Here is a 23992-nt window from a genome sequence, read left to right on the forward strand (position 1 = left end):
GAGGCCTATAACCTTATTAAATATTCCAACTCCCTCTCAATTTGTACTCTGAATTCACCTTTATTCTACTTTACCTTTTATTTTTTTTGTTTTTTTTTTACCACTTACCACTTTCTAATAGAAAGCATAACGTACTTATTTAGTCTGTCTTCTCTGGAATGTGAGGGCTGTAACCTTGGTCTTTTTTCCCCCTCTAATTATTAATGTATCTCAAACTTTTAGAATAATGTGTGGCATTTAACACCTGCTCAATAATTGATTTTCAGTAAAAAACACTAGAACTTCAGATATGCTTCATTCAATTATGGGAAACATCCCTGTAATATCTAGTTGCTGTCCAAAAGCATAGAATGTACAATATCAAGAGTGAACTGTAATGTAAATAATGGACTTTGAATGACAATGACGTGTCAATGTAGGTTCATCAGTTGTGACAAATGTGCCACTCTCGTGGGGGGGTGTTGATAGTCAGGGAAGCTATGCATGTGTGGGGGCAGGGGGTCACAGTCAATTTTGCTGTGAACATTAAACTGCTCTAAAAAAAATAAAGTCTACTGAAAAAAAAATCACACAAATCCAAATAACAGGGCATTTGACCAAATACCCGACCAGTACTCCACAATACTGCCCAGGTGATCAAAAGTAAGGAAAGTCTGAAAAACTGTTACAGTCAAAAAAGCCTAAGGGGAAATTATGACTAAATGTAATGTGATATCCTAGATGAAGTCCTAGAACAGAAAAAGAACACTAAGTATAAACTAAAGAAATCTAAATAAAATATGGACTTTAGTTAATAAGAATGTATCAATATTCGTTCTTAATTATAACAAATGTAGCATACTAATTAATGTAAGATGTTAATATGAAATATTAATAATAGGAAACCCATGAGGAGTCTATTGGAATTCTCTTCCAGTTTTCTGTAGATCTAAAACTATTCTAAAAAAAAAAAAAAGTTTATTTAAAAAAATCTACTTTTCCAAACCAGTCCCAGTTATCAACCAATCAACTAAATTTGAGTTAACTTCTGTCTGAAAATGTCTACTTTTATCTTTCCTTTTAAATAATTGTGTTAGTTTTCAACCTCAAGGCAAGTATCTTAATTGTGAATTTGAATTCCAGAACAGCTGGATAAGAAGGTTGGGTGTGGGCAGGTCAATGGAGGGGGGGTGGGGAGGATGGAAAAGGCTCATAGCCTTGCCTAAGACTGGTGACCTAGATGGAAATGGGTGCTGCCACCTTCAACGTTTCTTACTGTTTGCTTGGCTTTGCCCATATGAGACCCTCCCTCCAGAGCACTGCATTTTTTGGAGGCAATCCAAGGATGAAATCAGTGAGGGCAAGAATAAGAATTCTCATTACTCTAGCAGTCAGAACATTTACACAAATGACAAGATCCCAAATTTTTAACACCAAATTTAATCCTAAGGAGATATATAGAAGCAGAGTGGAACAGGAGGTCCTACCAAGACTTTCATCGATCTTTCTAATTGTCCCTTTATTTGCTGCCAGATGGTTCTTAAATCGTCCACGTCCTCCCTTCTCCAGGACAATGTAATGGTAAGACTGGTAAGTGAAGGTACAGCTTTTCTAAAGTGGAAGAAATGCTTTGGGAAAAGGAGTGGCCAGAAAACAGAGCAAGGGTGCTGACAGAATGCGAGATGAGCTACAGAATTTGTGGGGTCCACCACAAAATAAAAAATGCAGGGCCCTTCTTAAAAAATGATTAAGAATTTTAAGGTCATCGTAGCAGAACACTAAACCCAGGGCAGGGCCCTGTGCTCCTGCATGGATTACACACGCCCATAAAGCCAGCCCTGCCTGAATGCTTTCAACCAAGATATTTCAGGGGCAAGTGAGTTTTAGGGAAGACTGCCTAAGGGGAGGACTTGAAAATTGATTCCCTTACTATTTTGAGTATTCATTCCTCCCACAGATGGCCGCATATCCCCTAGAGGTTTATGAATCTTAGCTGGCAAACATGGTTTTAAACAGTTTTTAAAACCAGTTTTAACCAGTCCAAGGTTTCCAACTAACTAAATCCCCTGTTAGGTTCATGCTTGAATGACACATTGAGAGTGTTTGTCCAGTAGAAATTTTTGAAATCAAGATTATTTTGAGAAAATATTCTTTTTGTCTTAATTACTTCCTAACATCAAAAAACTGAAAAAAAGATTATTTTAGTTTATTTCGCTACTGGGGGAAACACTATGGAGATTCCTCAAAAACTTACAAATAGAAATACCATATGATCTAGTAATTGCATTGTTGGGTATTTACCCAAAGAAAACAAAAACACTGATTTGAGAAGATCTATGTTCCTCTATGTTTGTTGCAGCATTATTTACAATAGCTAAGATATGGAAGCAACCCAAGTATCCACTGATGGATGAATGGATAAAGAAGATGTGGTATGTATATTATATATGTATATATAATATACATATGTAGAATATATGCAGTGTAATATTATTCAGACATAAACGAATAAGATCTTGCCATTTCTGACAACATGGATGTATCTAGAGGATATGATGCTAAGTCAGACAGAGAAAGACAAATACCATGATTTCACATACGTGTGGAATCTAAAAAAACTGATCAACCAAAAAAAGCAGAAACGGACCCTTCGATGCAGAGAACAACTGGTGGCAGCCAGAGAGGAGGGCGGTGGGGGAGATGGGCAAAATGGTTGAAGGGGAGGGTGAGGTATAGGCTTCCAGGTACGGAATGCATAAGCCATGGGATGAAAGGTACAGCATAGGGAATATAGTCAATGTGTTCGAACAGCATTGTATGGTGACAATAGCTCCACTTGCGGTGAGCACAGCATAACTTACAGAGTCGTTGAATCACTTTGTTGTACACCTGAAACTAATGTAAGCTGTGTGTCAATTATACTTCACTTTTTAAAAAGAGATTATTTAGTTTGTATTTTGAGTTATTTCTGTTGACTACGTGGAAAAGTTATAGCTCTGGGCAGCCCAGCATGCATTCCTTACTTTATATCTATGAAATCTACAAGATAGGAAGGCCAACTAAATCCTAGCAGATAACAAAGACAATGGAAGAGAAATAGACCTTGAGAAATCCTATGAATATGGTACACATGCAATGAAGGCCTTTAAATTTATGACCCTTGTTAAAAACCTTCAACATTAAAACCTGATTTAAAAGTCGGGTGTTTGAAATATAAAAGAAAAATAAAGGTAGAACTAAACAACCAAGTAAAAATAGGGCTATATGAGAGTGAGATCATGGAATAAAACTGCGATTCCAAATGGTCACTTTGACTGTGACCCAGGTTTGTTAAAAGAGGGGCGGATGGCTCCTGATGATTCACAGGACGCTGTTCTGCAAGCTGCTATCTGAGAGGGTGTCTCTAAGACACATTAAACAACAGACATTGGGTGTACATTGAGTAGTTGCTACCCTCCGGTCTCTGGGGCTTCCTATAGTTTGTGCAAATTAAGTTTATTCTGTTGGTCTCAATAAGTACTCCATTAAGTTCATTTGAATAAAAGAAGCATAGGTTGGAGACTTTGTGTGTTTAGTGCTTCAAATCTTAGAACCTCAAAGGATCATGCACTAAACATTTTATCTGAGCTTCTTCTCGGGGCGCCTGGGTGGCTCAGTCAGCTAAGCATTGGACATTGGCTCATGTCACAATCTCAAGGTTTGTGAGTTTGAGCCCCTTATAGGCTTTGTGCTGACAGTTCATAGCCTGGAGCCTGTCTCCCTCTCTCCCTGTCCCTCTGTCTCTCTCTCTCTCTCAAAAATAAACATTAAAAAATTTTAAAAATAAAATGGGCTTCTCTTTTTCATTATGCATAGGGGCACTTGTACCCCAATGTTTATAGCAGCACTCTCAACAACAGCCAAATTGTGGAAAAAGCCTAAATGTCCATCAACTGATGAATGGATAAAGAAATTGTGGTTTATATACACAATGGAGTACTACGTGGCAACGAGAAAGAATGAAATATGGCCCTTTGTAGCAACGTGGATGGAACTGGAGGGTGTGATGCTATACAGAACAATAAGCCTGTATACAGAGAAATAAGCCATACAGAGAAAGACAGATACCATATGTTTTCACTCTTATGTGGATCCTGAGAAACTTAACAGAAACTCATGGGGGAGGGGAAGGAAAAAAAAAGAGGTTAGAGTGGGAGAGAGCCAAAGCATAAGAGACTCTTAAAAACTGAGAACAAACTGAGGGTTGATGGGGGGTGGGAGGGAGGGGAGGGTAGGTGATGGGCATTGAAGAGGGCATCTTTTGGGATGAGCACTGGGTGTTGTATGGAAACCAATTTGACAATAAATTTAATATATTTAAAAAAATTAAATAAATAAAATAAATAAATAAAAATCATTATGACCATGATTTTTTTTTGGCCTTAGGATGTATATTTTGTCTGAATAATATTAGAGCTGGCCTCATTTGTTTAGGCTAATTTAGTATCCTAAATTGCTTAGTGAAGCTATTTTGACTCAAAGAATTCAGAAGGCATCATATAGATGGGAAATATGCCAACTTTCCCTTCTTCCTATTTTACTAATGAGTATATTTAGGCTCTAAAAGCTTATTTAATTTATAAATAGTTGGTCAATACAATGACAATTTATTTAACATAAAAACAATGTATTAAAGCAGAACCTAGAGGTTCCATTTTGGACTCTGTTATGCTGTCAGTTGATGACTTTCCAGTAAGAAAACAGGTCAAAGCTTTATATTTGTTTTATGTAAAGATTAACATTTGGGATGATTTGAAAAGAGGTATCACTGGGGTTGTTAAAAATCCTTATTCTGTTAGCTGCTTCTGTCTAGAATACTCCACATGTGCCCATCCCTTGCACTTTTTTTCTGGCCTTTAGAAGTTTCCATGGGCTCCCAGTGCAAGATGCTGAAGGCAGCTGAGGTGAGAGCCGGAGGACCAGAGTGGAAGCTTCCAGGAAAGATGATTAGTTATAGAAAGTATAGTTGACCCAAATTCCTCACATTCCGAAAGTTACAACAAATATATTCCTCGGATACTGGCATCTCATCAATGTCACCAGCAAGCTAATAAACTTCAAAAATGGTCTTCAATTACGCTAGGCTTCGTCGGAAGAATCTGTAACTGAAAAGTTCCTTCCCTCTCAAATGTATTCTTGAATTAAAATTTTTCTTTTCTTAACCTCTTTCTTTCACACACAAATTGCAAGTAACCCAGACGGTTGAATAAGCTTGTGTATCGAAAGCAAAATATTGACCCCAAACACCATTGGTTTTCATAAATATTTTTCACATCTTAAATCAACTGAAAAATGCGAGAGAGAGAGAGAGAGAGAGAGAGAGAGAGACTCACAGAGGAAAGGCCATGACTGACCACAGAGCAAAGAGACCCTGAGTCTCTCAGTCCCTTCTTGGCCAACCAGACCTGCTCCCAGTGACACTTTCTTTCACTGTTGACTCTACTCTTGTTTCCTGATGGGAGGGTTTCATGCCACTTTCCTTTTAATCTGCTCACCATTTCTCAGACTTGGCAGTCAGGATTTGGCTTGCTTGGATGCCAAGGACAGAGGCAAGCCCATCATTTGGAACCCAAGTAGAAATGTGAAAAGAGAGGCTTGAGTTAACCTCAGGTCACTCCAAATGTATCCCTTTCAGACATAAAAAGGCCCCTTGTTGGGGAGAAAGGGAAACAATTAGAGCATAATGATGTCCTCTAAAATGTAACATGTACTGAAAAGTGATTTTATAAATGACCTACCTTTCACCGCAAACAGAACTCCCTCTTTGACATCCCTCTTTGACCATCTCAAGGTCAGAAAGAATTGTTGCTTTTTGATATAAACATAATAACATTTTATTTTCACTGTTCTCTTTTTCAAATGAGTGTATATAAAACCTTATAAGATATAAAGAAAAGGCGCATTTTCTATATCTTTCCCATCGTTGTAATAGTATAAAACTTTGATTTTCATTCAAACAACTTTAATTATTTCTTTTTCTTAAGAAGTTATTCATCTGGAACAAAATTTCATTTAAAAACTTCTGTCTCAAGGGAGCTATGCTACCAGAGTAAACAAAGAGAAGTAGAAAGCTCTGCCTTGGAATTTCCTAGTTTATTTCTTCTCACATTATTTCTCTTTGTCCTGCTCAAACTTATGGGCTTCCTGAAATCCAAAACACAGGCTTGTTTTGAAAGGAAATTGATACAGAGGAAAGAAATCCTGAAGAATTGAAAATGACTTTATTCAGATATTTCTTTTTTGTGTCAAACTACCAACAATACATCAGAAGTAGACACAAGTATCAACCATTAATGGGTGAGCAAATAAAATTGTCGTTGTTTATGTTGTTATAGAAGTACAAAGGTTTCTGTGTATTTTTTGCACAATAACACAGTTGACATCTATATAGTTCTCTGCAATTTACAAAGATTTTTCAGATCCCACATCTCATCTGAGCCTTGTAGCAAATGCTTCTTTTGGGCTAGTGTTTCTCTTAAGATATATATATATATATTTCTGATTAATACTTTGTTTATTATTAAGCCTAAGAAGAACAGACTATTTAATAGTGACAGAAACAGTTATTTTACCCAATATTGTGTGCTCGCTCAAAAAGCCAGAACTACTTTTTGTTTGCTTGTTTTTAAATTTATTTATTTATTTTTAGAGAAAGAGAGAGAGGGAGAAAGCACACATGTGCACACGATTGGGGGAGGGGCAGAGAGTGCTGTCAGCGCAGAACCCTACTCAGGAACTCAGGCGCTGCCAGATCATGACCTGAGCCAAAACTAAGAGTCGTCTGCTTGACCAACTGAGCCACCCAGGTGCCCCTTGTTTGTTTATTTTTGGAGAAATGTGCAATTGTGTAAGAAAACTTTTGGGAACCATGACCATGGCTAAACCTTTTAGTAAGAATTCTTTTAACTTTCATTACTTAAAAATAATCAGATTTCTAGATTCTGATTATATGGAGTCGATTAAAGTATCTGAATGCATTTGTAGGGTATTTTAGTCTTTTTGCATTATCTTGCTAAAAGCAAAGTTCTGTGAGTAATTAGCTCCTAAAGAGTTAACAGATGATATTTAGTAAGATGATAATTGTTCAAGCTTTATAGACAAATCATTTGTGGTAAACATGGTGCTTATCAAGCAATGGTTACTTTAATAATTTTTCTAGATTTGCTCCATTGAAATAAGTGCATAGCAGATGGTTAGGCCTTCTCTTTTCCATGGCTTTCCTCTTCCCATTTTGTCCAAGTTCCTGAGGTATTCTTAACTAGGTAAGAAATTCGTTCACATTCTCAACTCTGACTTCCATGAGCCTCCTGTGTCTCTTTCATCTGTATGTCATGTTAATCTACTGTAGTTTCATTAATGTAGACATAAATAAAATCTGTATTAATAATTAAAATCTCTGAATTTTATGAACAATTATAATATTTTAAATAGCCTACAATGCATGTTATATCATTAATGTCAACCTTATGAGTATTTGTATATTTTTTCCATTTTATTATTTATTTATTTGAGAGAGAGAGGGAAAAAAAGCACAAGTGGGGAAGGGGCAGAGAGAGAGAGAGAGAGAGAGAGAGAGAGAACTTCAAGCAGGCTCCACGCTCAGTACGGAGCCTGACATGGTGCTAGATCCCTTGACCCTGGGATCACGACCTGAACCGAAATCGAGAGTCAGATGTTCAACTGACTGAGCCCTCAGGTGCTCTATTTTATTTTTTTCGTCATAATAAGCATACTCTTTAATCCCTATTTCCTTGCCCCTTATTTCTCCCATCCCTCCACCTACCTCCTCTCTGGTAATCATTAATTTTTTCTTTATAGTTAAGAGTCCGTTTCTTCGTTTGTCTCTTTTTTTTTCCTTTGTTCTTTTGTTTTGTTTCTTAAATTCTACATATAAGATCATATGATATTTATCTTTCTCTGACTGCTTAGCAGTATACTCTGTAGCTCTATCCATGTTGTTGAAAATGGCAAGATTTCATTCTTTTTTTGTAGCTAAATAATATTTCTTAAGACATATTTTTATTGAAAATTTTCTATTATTCCATTTTGATTTTACCCCTTTATACCTTACTATGATAACTTAATTTTCACTTTCTTTTAAAATTTTAATTAGCTTATCAACCAAATTACCACTTATTAAACACTTGTCTGTATAAATTACATGATATAGTCTCAACATAATGTACATGTAAAATGTACATGAAGTAAAATGTACATGATATAGTCTCAATATAAAGGAATCTGTGTTCTATTTGTATAAGGAAGAAAAAGTAAGTGTTATAAAATCATGGCCCATTTAAGTAAAACCTATGATGCTCATATAGTGAATGTAAAACACTTTAAGTACCACATATAAATGAATTTGTCAAATGAATGGTTAAGAAGAGATTCCAATCTGATTGCTCTCAGGCCAATAATGTACAATACACATATTTGATAATTTATATTTATAAGGGCCAACACCTATAAATTAGAAATTTTCACACTGACATCGTAAAATTCTTTTAAAAATCAGAACTCATGGCAACATTGGGCCCACATTCCCATGTGGCACACATGAGTGGGTCAGAAAAGAATCACCTCTATTTAGATGAAACACATTTGTGCAACAGTGAGGCTCCATGTAAGGGGGCACCTTGTTACATCCAGCCTATCTCATTCATCATGATCTTGGCCTCTGTATGAAGCTAAGTTTGTAACCTCTGTGTTAAAATGATAACTTCTGTAGACTACTGTGGAAGAGAGAGATACCACAGACTTGGGTTCTGAGGTCCTGAAGATAAGGAGTCATCAGTTTCAGGGAATAGACAATAGGATGACATGAACAAAAGCCCAAAGACAAGAAAGCAGAAGGTGTCTGTCCTGAGAAATAGGCAATCCAGTTGGCTGGGTCACTGTATTAACTGTAGCACCCAAAGATTCTTGAGGAGGACAGTGACCCTGGCATTCTCTTTTATCTAACTAACCTGTCCCCTACATCATTACAAGCTGACTATTTCACACTCAGGACTTGCTTTTCCTGCTAGTCTAACATCCCAAGTAGTAATCTTCAGTGATTTCCACTCAATGTGATTAATCTGCAGCAAACATGATCTCCTTGGCATGGCTGATGGCTGGTGGTGGGAGCCACCACTAGAGTAATATGCACGGGCACCATAGGGGATAAATAGGGAAGAATACCTTTCCATATGGCTGCTGTCATCTGATAAATAGCTGTCAAACACTGCTGTTCTGAAGTTCAAAAAGTCTGTTTCAGGATTGTACTAAAGTTGAGAGCATTATCACTTAAATATCCGAGTTTTTATTTGTTTAAAGAATGTATTGGGATTATATAGCAGGAAAAATAGAATATATGACAGAAATTTTTAAGTCAGCTTTACTGTTTATACTTTTCAGAAAGTTTTTTTGTTTGTTTTGTTTTGTTTTGCTGGCTTAGTCCATCTTTCCTGAAACTGAAGGATTGCTGTGAGTAAAGAAAAGCAAAATATAAAAGGACTATTCCTTTTACAAGGAGTGGTTTTGTAAAATGAAGCATGTGAAAACACAACAAAAAAAAGACCTATGAAGTTACCAATTGCTATTAATTTTTCCCCAAATACTTAATGATGTCAATCTGTAAAAATGAATTGCTTCACTTTCGAGGTAATTCAGTTGCAGTGTGTGTAAGTTCAGTGAATACGATGTCTGTATTATTAACATTAGTCTTTGTGGAAAAAAGTTTAGTGTGCACTTTGGAATGTCCTGCATCTCTCCCCTTTGAAATTTCATCTGGTCCCAATTACCATCTGCTCCTGATTTGATTCAGGGGCAGAGAATGGGCTGAGCTTCTGTGCTCCAGCTGAAGCAGACACATTTCATTAGTCCTCGTTCTGGTGGTGTTCTTTATATATCAGCTAAAGTTTGCAGAAAACTTTATATAGACTCAGCAACCGTATGAAGTTCTGTTAAAAATACGTAGAGCTGCATTTACATAACGTATTATTGCCTTCTTAGCTGTCAAAGTCACTCAAAGCTGTCATGTGACATTTTCGCTAATTAAATAAGTAGAAGTTTCTGCCGTAGCTCTTACTTTATATTATTTTATTTTTTTCTTTCCACATCAGAATCCTTATCATAAGGCAACAGAATTGATTCATTTGGAATAGACTGGACCCTCCTAGGGTCCCTTTGAAATCTCTATTCAGTTCAGTTCATCTAATATGTAAGGATTGTTGCTATGTGCCAGGCATGGGGATGAACACTGGCTAGAGCAGGGAATGTGATTGACAGAACCCTTTCTTTCCCTAAGTTTCCAGGCTTTTGGAGAAGACACACATTGACTATGAAGAGCTACAAACCAAACCAGTCTTTATAGTTCAAAAGAGTTGTTTTTTTGCTGTTTGCCACTATCCTGTACCCACAGTGTCCTTGAGTGCTGGTCAAAACAAAACTGGGTGTGATCTGCCCTGGTTGTGTTCACCACAAGCATTGAGATGTGGCATGTGGATGCTCCCCAGGCAACAACTCTGGTTCCAAGTCTTCTTTTTCCATCCAGGCAAAAAACCATCCATTCATCTAAGGCAACCACGGCCTGCAGGCCAAAACTGGCTTACAGCCTGTTTTTGCATGGTCCACCAACTGACGATGATTTTATGTTTTTAAATAGTTGAAAGCAAGTCAAGAGAAGAATAACTCATGGCACACAAAAATAAAATTTCAGTGCCCATAAATAAAGTTATATTAGAATAAAGTCATGCTTATTGATTTCCACATTGTCTATGCTACATAACAGAGTTGAGTGGTTACAACAGAAACTGTAATGGTCCATAAAACCAAAGATATTTACTGTCTGACCCTGTACAGGGAAGGTTGCTGACTCCTGATCGAAGGGGCCATGTAATGTCTTTTCTGATTTTTCCCACCCATCTATTCACTATGTAATGCAGACCATGTGATGTCATCTCCTTTTCTATCCTTCTAGTTCTTGAATTTTCCCTCCAGCAACTGCATACAACCCAACCTTACAAAAACTCCATAACTCATTTTTCTAAATAAGGAGAAAAGATTGGCCCCTAGCAAGCCAGACCCCCACCACCCCCTGTGAATTTGATCTGAGTTTTTTTGAGCCTCATAGCATGATACATTTCATACATCTACAGTTAGGGTGTTTCAATTTTAAGGACAAAAACTGCATTCTTCTATGTAGCTTTTCCATGCTACTATTTTGAATAGGTTGACTCCATAATATATTTTAATAAGACATTTGGCTTCTTAATTTTCTAAAATCATCAGGAGTTAAGTTACATAATTTTATTTATTTTTTATCATTTTTTATTAAAATTTTTTTATTCTTTATTTGTTTTTGATAGAGAGACAGTGAGACAGAGTGTGAGTGGGGGAGGAACAGAGGGAGAGGGAGACACAGAATCCAAAGCAGAATCCAAGCCCTGAGCTGTCAGCACAGAGCCCAACGTGGGGCTTAAACTCATGAACTGGAAGATTATGACCTGAGTCAAAGTCGGATGTGTAACCGATTAAGCCACTCAGGCGCCCCAAGTTACATAATTTTAAATACATTCGGCTACCAGCTTTATTTTACCATAGTTCTCTTCTAAAGTTTCTCAGAATTTGTCTAATCAGGAATTGTTGGATCGGTGATATGTTCTCCAAATGGCAAAGTCTGACCAGTATAGCTGGTTATGACTATGTACTGACTGAAAGTACTCAGCATATGACAGTGATAATTGATCCAAGGGAGTGGATTATATTATTTAGGATAAATTCCTTTATTTTTCACATTTATCTCCATAAAATATGCAAGACTTATCATAACTGATATTTTCCATTTTAATATTTTCCTCACACAGATAATCATGGCAACATTTTTCTTATAATCTCACATGCCTCTAAAATTTAGCTTACTTTAAAAAAAAAATTTTTAACGTTTATTTATTTTTGAGACAGAGAGAGACAGAGCATGAACGGGGGAGGGTCAGAGAGAGAGGGAGACACAGAATCGGAAACAGGCTCCAGGCTCTGAGCTGTCAGCACAGAGCCTGACGTGGGGCTCGAACCCACGGACCGCGAGATCATGACCTGAGCTGAAGTCGGCTGCTTAACCAACTGAGCCTCGCAGGCGCCCCAAATTTAGCTTACTTTAACGCATAAAATATAAAAATATAAAATAAAAAATGAGTGCAAAATACATTCATCTTGTTCTCATAATCCTAAATAATATTGCAGTTAGTTAAATGCATTTAAAATATTTGTATTAGATTCTTATTTCTGACAAATAATGTTTGATCATGAAATAATACAGTTTGGGGCCAAGAAAAAATTATTACATTTAACCTAATTCTTTGAGAACTATCCAAATGCTTTCACTACCTTTCAAAGACACTTTTCCAATTGGTAATATTAAATGCAATTTGTGTCTTTATTTAAATAATATGTGTGAGCAACAGGCATCTAATATTTGGCTTACGAGGAAAGGGGAAAAAAGCTATAAAAATTGCTCCTGAAAAGATGAAAGAAGTGAAGTTACAGGTCTTGGTAACTTTCAGAGTATAGATGGTCAGCAGAGGCTAGATAAAACAGAAGCAGAACCCGTCCCGCGAATATTGCTCATGCTTAAAAAAAACGGAAATGATAGGCTTAATTTCTGACAAGGATCTTAAAGAACTAATAATCCATGTTAAAAGGTAGAGCTTTTCTGGTCGGTGTTTCTGCCAGGGAGGTGTTGAGACTGAAATGGATGGTGAAAGTGGCAGTCTGGCCTCACTCTGTGGGATAGACAACCTCTTCTCCGCTGAGCAGAATTGATGTTGACACGTCACAGAGATGGAAACTGAAACCCAGGCATTTATTTGCCTTTCCCAGAGGCTGTGGTTAATCAGTATCTGAACCTGGACCTCAGGGATCTTCTTCTGCTCAGCCTGGGACCAGACCAAGAGGATATACGGCACAGTGCTTTTGACCATCTTGACCAGAACCACAAAGAATTGGAAATTTCTCAGGAATGGATGTTCTCTACTGATTTCCAAACCTTAGGTATGTCCTTTTAGGTAAGTGTTAGGAAAAATACGATGCCTCTAACAGAAGTTTCCAAGCCACAAAAACTATGTAGAACTGAGACAATGTTTGACCTTGTGCCCACCTAATTTGTGAAATAGTATTGTTGCCTACTTTTTCATTATGCAGCTTTAAAGAAGAACATGTCTCCTTTGCCCTCATACGTCTAAGGAACTTTAGTATACGAGTTCTCTAGAATAGAATGAGAGGCAAAACATCAAAAGTTTAACTAGTTTCTTGAAATATTAGTAATCATACCAAGTAAGTGACAACGCTGGCCAGTTGCAGTATTCAACATCTATTTGCCTTTTCCTAATATACTTGAGCATTATTGTTCTGAAGCAAGACATTGAGTCTACAGTTAATTTTAGGTGACTATAAGTTGATTCCTCAGACACTTATTGCGTGCCTGCTTTACCTCAGATCCATGCTAAGCATCAGTGTGAATGAATTATGAATTACTCACAACCTCTGTTTCCAAAAGCTTGTAATCTAGTGGAGGAAACAAATTTCTAAGTAAATTAACTCAGTATTATATAATACAGGCTAACTGAGAAGCACCAGGAGTTATGGGAGAGATACTTAGTTGACTTAGTCCCGATAAGAATGAATGCTCCAGGAAGGAAGAGCTACCATAGTTATAAGTTACACTAAGAATAAACTTTATTCGGGACATATTAGCCTGAGCAAACCCTTAAAGATTGAGATTGCATAATATATACATTCTATAGTATACAGCAAAATATGGGGAGAGAAGGATGAGGCTGAGGAGGGAGGTCAGGGTTAGGTCACAAAGGGATTATTCTCTACCTCACTAAGAAACTCCTCACTAAAAAAGAGAGGAAGAGGAGAAAGTTTGAGGATGTGTGGATGAAAAGAAAAAAGAAATCGTCATAGTTCCACAGGCATAGCAACCAATATTCATATTGTGAAATATTTCCTTTCTGTCTTTATTTTTCATACATTTTTTTACATAAGTTAATACTACATTTAAAATGATTTAAATTTCTTTTTGTTTGACAAAAGCATCATTTCTTGCAAAAAGCATTACTTCATAATATTAAAAATTATTTTTAAACAAACTTTCAATAACTGCATAAGCACAGTTACTGAATAATAACGGCATAGGATGGATTTAACATAGTTTTCTTAGTATTGCATGCCTATGTGATAAAACACTCTTCTGGAAATTGATGAGAACTTCTTGCAAAGGCAGTGTCTATAAACTACATATGACAACTGAATAAATGCTACCTAAAGATTTGGTTAGATTGAAGTACTTATAAAATGTTCTACAAGGAATGAGATCAGGATTTCTTAGAAATGAGTAGTCAGGGGCACCGGGGTGGCTTTGTGGGTTAAGCATCCCACTCTTGATTTTGGTGCATGTCATGATCTCACAATCTGTGAGATCGAGCCCCCAGTCCAGCTCAGTGTGGAGCTTGGAGCCTGCTTGGGATTCTCTCTCTGCTCCTCCCCCACTCATTCTCCCTCTCTCTCTCTCTCTCTCTCTTTTTCTCCCTCTCTCTTAAAATATATAAATTAAAAAAACAACAACAACAAAAAAGAGAAACAAGTAGTTCACAGGAGTCAGTCAACTACATCTTTTTTTTAAATATTTTTTTTTGTTTGTTTTTTTAGAGAGAGAGAAAGAGTGCAAGTGGGGGAGAGGAGCAGCGAGAAACAGAATCTTAAGCAGGCTCCCCGCTTTGCACAGAGCCCCACCCTGAGATCATGACCTGAGCCAAAATCAAGAGTCAGACACTGAACCGACTGAACAACCCAGGAACCCCTCAATCAACTACATATTTGGATAAAAATATAAAAAGTCTTCCTCTTGTTTTATTTTTTTTTTAATTTTTTTTAATGTTTATTTATTTTTGAGACAGAGAGAAACAGAGCATGAATGGGGGAGGGTCAGAGAGAGAGGGAGACACAGAATCAGAAGCAGGCTCCAGGCTCTGAGCTGTCAGCACAGAGCCTGACGTGGGGCTCGAACTCACAGACCGTGAGATCATGACCTGAGCCGAAGTTGGACGCTTAACCGACTGGGCCACCTAGGCGCACCCCTCTTGTTTTATTTAAAAGATCTAATTTTGGGGGCACCTGAGTGGCTCAGTCAGTTAAGCGTACAACTCTTGATTACAGCTCTTGATAAGGGTCGTGAGTTCAAGCTCCATGCTGGGTGTGGTACCTGCTTAAGATTCTCTCTCTCTCTCTGCCCCTCCTCTGCTCACACTCTGTTTTCTCTCTCTCTCTCTCTCTCTCTCTCTCTCTCTCTCTCTCTCTCTTAAAAAAGAAAATAAAGGGGTGGGGGCTCCTGGGTGGCTCAGTCTGTTAAGTGTCCAACTTCAGCTCAGGTCATGATCTCACAGTCCATGGGTTCAAGCCCTGCATCAGGCTCTGTGCTGACAGCTCAGAGACTGGAGCCTGCTTCGGATTCTGTGTCTCCCTCTCTCTCTCTGCCCCTCCTCTGCTCACACTCTGTCTCTCTCTGTCTCAAAAATAAACATTAAAAAAAAATCTAACTTCGTCATTTGTACTAACATAGTAACAACATTATATTATTTTCCAGTTAGAATATGGACTTGGAATTTAAAGAGATATATATTCACGAACAAAAATGGTGAGATTTGTCATAAACCTTTTCCTTTTTTCTCTAATGATACGGTTCAGAGGAATAAAATCTGCAGATAAAAACAACAATAACAACAACGACAACAACAACTTAATTTCACTGGAGCTCAACTTGGGCAAATCCACACTGTCAATCACATGGATGAAATGTAGGCCAGGCTGCCTAGTGTTTTTCAGAATAGACAACAAATGAAATACAAGAAGCGAATATGACCAAGTATTTATAATTCTCACTTCTCGGTTGGCATAGTCAAGAATTATTAAATATGCAGACAATATTTCCATTATTTTGGGGTTTCTTCTCTTTTTTTTTTCCATCTTCTCAACAGGGAATTTCGGTGTACATTTTTGCCCTTGGCTTCATCTCTTGGTAGCTCATGAAAAATGATACGTAGGTGGTTTACACTCAATGCCAGAATCAACGCTCTTTCTGTTCTGAAAAGCTGAGAATTTGAAAGCATTTTTCCTTCTCATAAGGATTTACTCAAGTATTTATATATCCTGTAATAGTTGGCGTCAGTAATCTTATTCCTTCACATTTTTGGATACTTTTATTTAGACTAACACGCTTCACAACCAAAGAAGCAAACTACCAATGAATACAACTTACTTTCAATTATTTTTCTTCACATCACAGTGGAAGTTGCATTTGAACATATTTATTTCATGCATATGTCCTATTTTCTATTTTCTGCAAGTGGAAATTCCAGTAGTTCAAGAGGAATACGATGATATATTTAGAACTGCTTAATATTTCACCGACTGATGAAATATTGACCCAGTGCAAACAAAGAACATTCTTTTTATACAAAATATTGGTTCACCCTATTTTTGGACTTAGTAACATAGACCTTTAAGATTTGGGGGAGGGGAGTTGAATCAGCTGTTACAAGCAGACACTTTGGGTATGTGTTATGCAAAAAGGACAGAAAAAAAATTCTAGCTGCTCAAAGGTATAGGAGTAGAGCTATGCCATAAACCTGGTGTTTCTACAGATGTCACTCAATTTTAAGCATTATATAATTAACAGATTTTTTCTGAGAAATAAAAGAAGCTAAGATTTTCAATAATTCCTTTGTTGGTAAGCAATATTTTCTGAGCACAAAATTAGTACACATGCCGTAACAAAAATTAAAGTGTATTTATGGGGGAACAGGAGAAAGTATTTGAAATGATACCCTCGTAGGTAACTTGAATATAAACACTCTGCAGGATCAGGGCATATCCTTGCAAAGTGGCAAACCACTTGCATTCTTAGCTAAAAAATGGCAAAAGCTGCTGGAAATGAGCAGTAGGCTTTAAAATCTGTGAATCAAGCATCTGAAGAAGACCCAACACAGAATTCTACAACATAGCACTTAAATTTTGCACAAATTGTACCGTTTTTCATTACATTATGTATTGCCAATGTTGATAGTCCTCAAAATCTGGGAACATACATTAGCCATCTACACTGATCTACCCCATGTGTGTATGGCTCATAGAAGGAAATTCTAGGAGCCATGGATATGTCTAAGGTCAGAAAATGGGGAAAGTTTTGGGAAGGTACGTTTTGGTTGAGCCCTTGGCATAAGGTAGTTCTCTAATGCTTTCTGGTTACCTGGTGATAGTAACATATCAAGTACAAACATTAAATGTTCATTATTGTTTAAGCCTCCTTTGTGTTAACATGATGATGTTGAAGACCACAGTGCTTGCAACATTGTACGCATGTTTACAAGAGCCATCATTAGACTATGGCCTGGGCTCAGTGCCAATGGATCCTCCCCATTCTGGCAAAAAAAAAAAAAAAAAAAACCCACATTGAACCCTGTGTAAGGAAAATTTCAATTTCTTGCTTGACTAAGTTAGATTCTGATTCATAATCTGAGTGTTCTGGTCTTTTAAGGAATAAAACCTACATCCCTCTTTCAGTCAATATTATATGGACATCATCGTGAAGATGTATTTATTAAAGGGAAAAGTTATTTTTTTTTTTAATTTTTTGATGTTTATTTGAGAAAGAGAGAGAGAGAGAGACAGAGCGTGAGCAGGGGAGGGGCAGACAGAGAGGGAGACACAGAATCTGAAACAGGCTCCAGGCTCTGAGCTATCGGCACAGAGACCGATGTGGGACTTGAGCTCATGAGCCCTGAGATCATGACCTGAGCTGAAGTCGGACGCTCAACCTACTGAACCACCCAGGTGCCCCAGAAGTTAATTATTTTTGAAAAGCCCTGGCAGATCTACCCTAATAAAATGCGTGTTGGAGCACAAATGTCAGAACTATCTATTGTTCCCTTGATGAATAATGGAATGTGTGATGAGACCCCAGGAGGGCATGGTTGACTTTACACTGCCAAGAAAAGTGGAGTTTGACTCTCAGACCCAAGTCCAATGCAAACAGGTGACTCTTCTTTTTAGGCTATTAGGGCATGATGGGAAATTGCCTCCCATACCATCAAAGCACAATCAGCAGCGGTGTCTCAGTCAGAGGGCAGCACTGCTCTGCTTTCTCAGGCTGCTGGTTATGGAGCTAACCTATGCTCAGAAATCTGTTTTCAATTATTTTATGTTTCAAGAAAAACAAAGTGCCCTTCATCCAAACCAAAGGGAAGTCGCAAGCCTGGGGCACAAAGCTGAAAATGGCCAATTGAATTAACATGCTTTTTGTACATGTGAGTAGAAAATATCCTGACAGGTAGCTACATAAATATGGGGGCCATTTAAGATAGTATTTTAACATGATTAGGAAAAGCAAAGTACTCATGATGTGGGCAGGGGCCTGTGTGCAAAAGCACCTTTGAATACCAACGACATGTACAGCTTTGAAGGAAGGAAATAAGAAGCTTGCATGGTGTTTGGACCATAAAAACACTCAATAAATAGCTGCAGAACAAATTAATGTATAAGAGAATATGAAATATGAACTGTGTATAATACTATGGAACTCATTTTAAAAAATGTTTTATTTTATTTATTTTTAAGAGAGACAGAGTAGGGGAGAGACAGAGAGAGAAGGAGACACACAATCTGAAGCAGGCTCCAGGCTCTGAGCTGTCAGCGCAAAGGCCGGACATGTGGCTCGAACTTATAGATCGCGAGATCATGACCTGAGCTGAAGTCGAACGCTTAATCAACTGACTGAACCACCCAGGCATCCTGGAACTCATTTTTTTTACATTTGTGTGTATATGTATTTCTTTTTTAAAATAAAATAGTTTGTATTGTAACAGTAATGACTGTGTGTAGCAAAAATTCACATAGAAAGATGCAAAGATTTCTCCCCCTACCTGCCTCCATTCCCATCTCTCATTCTCTAGGGTTGCTACAAAAAAAATTTTTTTAACAAACTACATCATATGTTGTGTACTATTTTGCATACTTTTTTTCCACCTAATAGTTTTTTTTTAATTTTTAATGTTTTTTTTAAACTTATTTTTGAGGCAGAGGGAGACAGAGCATGAAAGGAGGAGGGGCTGAGAGAGAGACAAAGACACAGAATCTGAAGCAGGCTCCAGGCTCTGAGCTGTCAGCACAGAGCCCAAAGTGGGGCTAGAACTCGTGAACCATGAAATCATGACCTGAGCCGAAATTGGATGCTTAATTGAGCCACCCAGGCGCCCCTCCACTTAATAGAAGATCTTTTTACATTTACCCACACTGCCACCCTTACTTGTATATCCCCATTTCATTCTTTTAAATTTGATGCTAAATATTAAGCATGACTAAATAGTAATTAATTTCCAGTTCCCAGCTGATAGGCATTAGGATTGCTTCCAGTTATTTTTTTTTAATTATTACAAATAATGATGCAATGAACATCCCTGTGCATATATTTTTGTGCAATTATTTCAGACTATACGTGGAACACATTACTAGAATTGAAATAGATGAGTCAAAGGAATATACATTTTTAAAATTCCAGCGGGTACCGCTACACGGTTATTCCACCATAGGTTTATGAAAATGATTGCTTCTCCACATCTTTTTCGAACTGGCCAGCAACAAACTTTGATCTTAACTAATTGGATAAATGAAAAATACTAATGCATTATTATCTTTGAATTCGAATTTCTATTATAATTATTCAGGTTGAGCATTTTATATTTATTGACAAACTGTTTTACTTTTTCAGTGAATTGCCCAGCAATGATATTTTTAAAAGATATCAGATCACAATCTGTGCTATATGTGTGATAAGATGCTATTAAGTGAGGGAAAAATCACCTTCAAAGTCAAGGTGGACCTACTCCCCTCTTTCCTTTGCACAAATATTGTGCATTATTAAAGCCAGTTGTAGGGAGCTATCTCTGAAAGCTACCAAGAAGTAGAAGTAGTAGGTTTCCCCACAGCCAACTACAATGGACTATGGAAGAAAGAACCTTATACTCACTGGATGTATCTTTGGTCTTTATTATCCCCAAAAGATGAAATTCCTGAAATAACATTGTACATTCAATGTGGTGCATGTTTTCTATTTTGTTTGTTTATTAACTTTTAGTTATTGAGTGTTTATCATGCACAAAACCATCAGTATAGGTTCGAGAAAGGCAAGTAACACATAAGACAATAAATCAGGCATAAGCCTTCCTCTTAAGGCATTTATAGTGTTTTTGAGAACAAAGAGGGAAGGAAAATAGACAGTAATAGGTTAGGGATGTTACTTGAGTACTAAGGACTTTGAACTTCACCTGGGACAACAGGAAATGAGTACTGTTAAGTGACAAGATTCAAACTACTTTTTAATCAAATTTAAGCAAACTATTCTGAAAGCAATGAGATGAACAGAGGAGAGGAAACAGAGGCAGAGAAACTAATTAGGAGGCTATACCTTTTACAAGTGACAGATGATAAAGATCAAGACTACCACAGTGGCCGTGGGAATGGCAAGGGGGGAACTACAAGTGGGGATGCTAAGGGGAGCAAAATTCTCAGAAGCAGAGTCAGGATGGGGTAGAATCATCAAAACCAAAGAAGGATGAGTCCCAAGAAGGAGGGGTCATCAAGAATGTAGAATGCTCCTGTCTACGGCCATACCACTCTGAATGAGCCCCATCTCCTCTGATCTCAGGAGCTAAGCAGCGTCGGGCCTGGTTAGTACTTGGATGGAAGAATGTAAAATGTTTCAGACTAATGGAGTCCTCACCATAGCCCATCTTTATTCATCCCAGTGGAAATGAGAACATACCATTATTATCTTCATCTAATTAGTAAATACTTACTGCACTCTGCACTTCTGCTATATCAGACACAGTACTGTGTGCTAAATAAATGATAAAATGGTACATAACTGATAAAATGGTGAGCAAACTCAGTAAGGTCCTTACTTTCGTGTCGCTTAAAACTTACCCAGAGAGAGCATTAAACCAAAAGCAATCACGATTCCTCCATTTTGCTCTGGGGGAGCCACTTCTCTGCCATTGTTACATCCTTTGCTTTGGGTAAAACTAACTCCTCCCCAGCTCGAAAATGGTGTATTTGATCTAAGACCAGAGCCATGGGTGGGTATACCTTTTTCTCTGGTCACAGTGATCCATGGTGGTCAATCCTAGCTGCTGAGATTTCACTCCAGGTGTTTTATTTCAGCTCTCAGAGAAGCAGACTGTCTGCCCTACATGATGGAACCTGGAAGTGTGAGCTCCTGGAGCCGTGGCAGCCAGCTTGCAACCATGAGGTCAACCTTGTCTGTGATTTGAACAATAATTTTCTACAACAAGCAGAAGGCAGAGCCAAGAGTCACAGAGAAAAACCATGTCCTGATGATATCATTTGAGTCTGGTCAAGCTCTGACCGAAGCTAGATTTATTCCTGAACTTCTGGGTTAGGTGAGGCAATAAATTCTATTTTGGTACAAACCAGTTTGGTTTGGATTTTCATTCACTTGTAATCAAAAGAAGTGTAACCATTACAACTCAGCTCTTTAAAAATGTCCTGTTCTTTTTTCTCCAGACGGCAAAAAATTTTGAAATTACTTTTCTCTGAACATTTTATTGCAAAACTATGCTGTATTACAAAATTTTAGGCATTTGAAATTTAAGAAGAATGGTATTTCCTTGGAAATAATTAAATGACTATCTATGGAAAGTTATAGTATCCTCCAGTCTGTTTTAAATTACGGTATAAAGTTCACAGCTGTATGTTCTTCAGTTACCAGCACTCAGAGAAGTCTGCTATTTAGGCCATTACAAACCTACATTTACTTCTTTTTCTTTTCTTTTTTTTTTTTTTTGAGATAGCCAGAATGTTACTGAGCAATTTCTTTACTGAAAAATAATTGAAGTTTGCTATTTATTTCTAGGTAAAAATATTTTTAAAAGTTGAACAGCTCTTGTTTTCAGAACTTATTATTTTAGTGGAGGAGGTGAACATAGAAACCACTAAATGTGCTAAAATCAGTGCATATGTTGCCTTGATCTTTACCTTTACATTCTAAGCATTGTTCATTGGAATGCCCTCGGAAACAATGACCACACCGCTTGAATATTTGAAGGCATTTTTTTCACACGATGTATGGTCATCATCCAAAATCAGCTTGGAAATGCTGTATTATACATAATCAGACTTTCAGATGTAAGTAAATACAGTGATGCCCTCCTAACCTAGAGTTTCCCTCCCATGCAGTTATAACTTACGTGCGTTCGTTTTTTGAGCAACCACAGGAGTTCAATTCTACTGTTCTATATTCTTTCCTTTTAGGGATAGTTAAAAAAGAAGTGACCAGCACTTAGCTGTAGAAAGGGAATGTAACTTTGTGGAGTTTTTTTCTTTTTGTTTTTTCCTCCTAGTGAAGATCTGAAAGAGGAAGAAAATTAAAATAATCACCCAAACTTCCCCTAACCCAATTTTTAACATACCATCTAAGTTTGAGGATAAAAATACTAGCTTTTCTAATGACCTCACAAGCTCATCAGGAAGAACAAACAAATAATTTTAATGAAAGTGGCTTGTACATTTTCAAGAGCTGTACAAGGTTGGTCACACTTCCAATTTAGGATTCCTAGAAGCAATGTGTGGTCACGGCCAGTTGGGCAGGCTACGCATTGCAAAGGTGTCACAACATATCATGTAGATTTCTATATCTGTGTCAATAGTTTTCTGGAAAACGACAATAAAGAGAGTCTTCTGATAAATTCTCAGTGTTACGACGATGTTCCAACAGGAAGGGTTGCCTTTTTAAAATTCTCACACAAAGAAACTTTGTATTATAATTGGGGAAGCATTGTCCTGGCCTCTTATTCTCCCTTTCTTCAGTCCAATATTTACACTTTAGTCTGAAAATTGCTGCTAAAATGCAAATTACATAGCTTTATTCCTCTGCCAAAACACCTACAGTGACTCTTCAAAGGCCTTCACAACAATGTTCTAATTTCTAAAATTGGCAAGTTTGAGGCCCCTTCCCAGCTTGGTCCCATATCTCTGAGCCTCTTGCCGGGCCCTCCCATGCTCCAGTGTGAGGAGACCTACAGTTCTCTGAACAGCATATGCTTTTTTGCCTCTGAGCATGAGGAAATACTCCTTCTGCCTGAAATGTCTTTCTACTCCTTCTTTCCTATAGGCAGCTTAGAGGTCACATTAAATGTCACTTCCTCCGGGAAGTCTTCTCTGAGCTGCCCCTATTCTATAGGGATATATGTCTGTTCCCATGTTGTCTCTTGTAGCGACCTTGTTAGTCATTCACCTGCCTCAAGCAGAATATGAGCAACTGAAGAAGAGAGTGTGTGCCATTGACCTTTGTGCCTGGCACAGATTAGCCCTCACATATATTTGCTGAATGACATGGGATCTGGCTTCTAGTGATGGTTGTGCTGCTTATTTGCTGTGTGACCTTGAGCAAGTCACTTAATCTTTCTCAATCTTACTCTCTTGCTAGAAAAATAGAAGTCTGACCATAGAATAACGTCTAGGGAAGAAGTGGAATTAATGTAACTCTGTGTGTCAACCACACTAAGACAAAAAAATCTATAAAATACAAAAAATAAATAAGAGTATATTGCATTGATAACAAAGAGAAGCTTGAATTAGCCAATTCGTAAAAAAGCATATTTAGAATTGGAAATATGCCATATGCTTTGCTCACCTAAATTCAGAATCTTCTCTCTTTGCTGCTACAATGGAACAGAAAAGGAGGGACATTTTGATGGTTGAGGCTCAAACACTTATGAAATACGTGTGTGTGTGTGTGTGTGTGTGTGCATTCATTTCCTCGTTAACATTAAATTTCCCTGACTGGTTTTGAGTTTTCTAACAAAAGATCATGGTAATGGAAATGCTTGGCAAATGAAATTCAGCTATTTTACAGTGGTTT

General features: G+C 37.5%; 1 long non-coding RNA gene across 4 annotated transcripts in view; it reads left to right on the forward strand.

The window, feature by feature from the left end:
* Positions 1 to 22813, forward strand: part of LOC123608621 — a 122679-nt gene extending 99866 nt beyond the window's left edge. For 3 of the 4 annotated variants that reach the window (XR_006717343.1, XR_006717342.1, XR_006717344.1), the window contains 3 exons: positions 12877 to 13061; positions 21274 to 22348; positions 22402 to 22813. This is a non-coding gene — a long non-coding RNA (uncharacterized LOC123608621). Of the gene's footprint in view, positions 1 to 2371; positions 2412 to 12876; positions 13062 to 21273; positions 22349 to 22401 lie in introns of those variants that run through there. The other variant, XR_006717345.1, reaches the window with a different exon arrangement.
* The last annotated feature ends 1179 nt before the right edge of the window (positions 22814 to 23992 follow it).

Source organism: Leopardus geoffroyi, chromosome B2, assembly GCF_018350155.1.
Source record: "Leopardus geoffroyi isolate Oge1 chromosome B2, O.geoffroyi_Oge1_pat1.0, whole genome shotgun sequence".
Classification (NCBI taxonomy): domain Eukaryota; kingdom Metazoa; phylum Chordata; class Mammalia; order Carnivora; family Felidae; genus Leopardus; species Leopardus geoffroyi.